Source organism: Rattus norvegicus, chromosome 11 (genome assembly GCF_021556685.1).
Source record: "Rattus norvegicus strain SHRSP/BbbUtx chromosome 11, alternate assembly SHRSP_T2T, whole genome shotgun sequence".
Classification (NCBI taxonomy): domain Eukaryota; kingdom Metazoa; phylum Chordata; class Mammalia; order Rodentia; family Muridae; genus Rattus; species Rattus norvegicus.
The window spans coordinates 75,179,556-75,182,921 of NC_141544.1; the positions used below are offsets into that span (position 1 = coordinate 75,179,556).

Below are 3,366 nucleotides of genomic sequence, written 5' to 3' on the forward strand. Positions count from 1 at the left end.
GTCCAGCCAAGGCCCGGAGCATGGAGCAATGATGGCCAGAGTGTATAAGTGGTAGGTAATTTGTTTTCAGAATTGCTTCTATGTGCCCAAAAAAACACAGTCTTTCCAAGGACTCATAGGTGCTTACAAGATTCATTAAGCCACCAGCAAGTATATCTAACATACCTCTTAAAATTGTCATTAGCCAGAACTTCTATATGGTTATCTAGTATTCTTTGATTTTTTTATAACTAAAATTCACACTATAATTTTAGTGTTCCTGCCTCCCCACACAGGGTCACAGAACGGAGAGTTTCAAGTTAGATGACCTACAGTTTCAACTCAAAGAGGAGAGTTCCTCCAGGTCTCATAATTCCACTTTGGAATGTCGTGGATGGCAAGTGATATGGTAGGATCTATTTAGGTTCCATCATCCTACCAAAAATCTACCTGGATGGCTTTGGGTAAGTGCCTAACCATTTCTGCTTTCTCCTCCATAAAACAGATTTTAAAAAAAAAAATCTTCCAGGAGTAGTTCAGAAGGATTGTGTTGACATAGAGTCCTAGTGTACACTCAGGAGTGGTACAGTTTGAAAGAAAAATATCATCTGTTTTGTCTCCTTTGCAGATCCAACATTACATATAGATACATAAAAATACTCTTTTTTTCATTTGTTATTTATCTTTTAATTTATAATAAAAAAAGCATTGACATGTAAACTGAGCCTGTGTGTTCAAAAATATGGAAGCTTCACAAATTTGCGAGTCATCCTTGCACAGGGGCCATGCTAATCTTCTCTGTATCGTTCCAATTTTAGTATATGTGCTGCCAAAGCGAGCACCATAAAAAATACTCCTCTCTCTCTCTCTCTCTCTCTGGTATGTGCATGTATGTGTGTGTATCAGTATGTGTATGCATATGTGTGTGGTGTGAGTGTATGTGTATATGTATGTGTGATGTGTGTATGTGTATGCATGTGTATAAATTAGCATTATGTATTGTGGCGTGTATGAATGTGTATAGTATGTATGTATGACTTGAAAGCAGAATAATGGGGAAAGGAGATTAGTGGAGGACAGAAGAGAAGGGAGGCAAGGGGGTAATACTGTTAAAATACATGAAAGTACTTGAAAGAAACTATCATTATGAAGCCCATCACTCTGTATAATGAGCAAATACTAATAATTTTCAAATTTATCTTTATATTTGCAATCTTATAATGCACAAAATAAAATAAGACCATACTTTCAATTATCCTATGTACCTTCAACATGCCCCTCGCACTGTTCTCTCTCTCTCTCTCTCTCTCTCTCTCTCTCTCTCTCTCTCTCTCTCTCTCTCTCTCTCTCTCTGACACACTAAGTCCAGAGAGTGCTTTCTGTATGTACATGGGCCATCTACTGGATCATGGGCCTAGTGATTTTCTGTCCCATCTATGCTGGAATTTTGGTCAACTGATCTCATATAGGTCCTGTGCAGTAACTAAAACCAACTTACGTTCATCAGTCTATTAGCCATGTGGTGCCCAGGAGACAGAGTCACATCTCTCTTCCCTATCTTCTGGTTCTTACACTCTCTTCTCCTCTGCTTCCACAATGGTCCTGAGGCCTTCGGAATAATACAGATGCCCCTTTTGGAGGAAAAGCACTCAGTCTCTGCTCTCACCATTTTGACAGTCATACGTCTTTCCGGTGGCTGAGCTCCACTGCCCAAGAAGCTTCTCTGACAGAGACTAAGTACAGGCCAGCTCTGTGATATAAGCATATTTAGATGATAAGCTGATAAAATGGCCACTTATCAAAATAACAGTGGCAGGTTTTATCCTGGGGCCTGTGATCTCCAGAGCTCTGGGCATCTGACAGGGTTTAAATACAAGACATGATCTTCCCTCCTACAGAACAGGCCTCAGACACAATCGGAATACAGTGAGTTACTCCATAAGAGCTGTGGCCCAGGAGTTTCCATAACGGTTGTGGCCCAGTAGTTCTAGCCTTACATATCATTCTTGCAGCATGCAGGATCAGGAATGGAGTGATAACATCACTGGGAAACCAGAAAGGAGTTTTTTGGAGAGAGAGATATGTTAAGGGAAAGGGAATCACAGATTATATATAGGTAAAATGAAGGTAGAATATTGGGGGTCAAAACACTTGAGTAAGGAGGGCAATGTCGCTATGAGGAAAGACCAGGCAAAGGAGAACCCAGAAGAGGGACGCATAAAATGAAAGGGAAGTCTATGATCCCACAACCAAGCTTTAAAAAATTTTATTGGCCCAAAGGACAGTAGGGCCAATAATAAATGTAAAGGAATAAAAAAAAGATTTAATTAGGTAACATATATTAGTAGCTGAGCGATAATGCCATGACCTTGACTGGTGCTCATGACGTACTGGCTAACACCACCATTACAGCCATTACTGTTCCTAATCTCAAAATACACAGCAGGGAAACACATAGAAAAGCGTGGATCACAGCAAACCTTCCATAGCAAATGAAGTTTCAAGCACCCAACCCATTCCTGCACACCGCAAAACCAGTTGTCTATCTCTGGTTGTGACTTAGGACTGAAATTATTAGCTTTCTGACTCTGTCCCTGAAACAGAGTGTGAACACTACAAATCCAGAAGGAGATTTACGTATATTTATAATTTCACTGCTTCTGTTGGTGTCTAGCAAGAATAATAATACTGAATGACTGAGTGAACAAGTGAATTAAGAAAGATCCGTCAATGCAAACTCAGGCTTGCCCAGAAGAAATGTATTTTCCAGGTAGATTTGGAGGCGTGCTTTGAAATGACTTTATAATGCTTCCCTAAATGTCAGTACGAGGTAGTCAATCTAAACTATAATTAATTAAAAATAATCTGTAAACTTGTCAGGTATAGTCTGCTACAAAAGGATGTTAAAGGGATTAACTATAGTGACCACAAAACTCAAGTGGCAAGGGCCAGCCCAGCAGTGAGACAGTGAATGGTGTCTACCTCTCTGCTAATCCACTCAGGCATGAGGGTTCTCAGACAGGGAATGTTCCGGATCTTCGGACAGAAGCATCTCTTGGGAAGAGAGAGACGATTCATCAAGCTGCCATGACTTGACAGGACAGTCCCTTGAGCGTGCCCAGCTCTGATTCTATATTCACCAAAAAACTTTCTGAACTGTCAAGCATTTTTCTGCGTGAACTCACGGTCTCGGGCCAAGTTTTTCTCCAGCTGTAAATTAATAAGCCTGTATCCTGCCTTGCGTAACAAAACTGGGTGAGGAGGGGAATCTTTCATGAACCAATTATGCAGTGCCTAATCATGCCAGGAAAATAATGATAAAATCAAATTGGTAGCGTGATAAAACTGCGGGCTGGATGCTAAGAAGAAGGAGGGAAACATTGGACA

The 3,366-nt window shown here is 40.6% G+C and overlaps 1 non-coding gene across 1 annotated transcript; it reads right to left on the minus strand.

Annotated features, from left to right (window-relative positions):
• Positions 1-715: 715 nt before the first annotated feature.
• LOC120095810 (U6 spliceosomal RNA) lies at positions 716-821 on the minus strand. The gene has a single exon (XR_015633823.1). It is a non-coding gene; the product is annotated as a U6 spliceosomal RNA (small nuclear RNA).
• Positions 822-3,366: the final 2,545 nt, after the last annotated feature.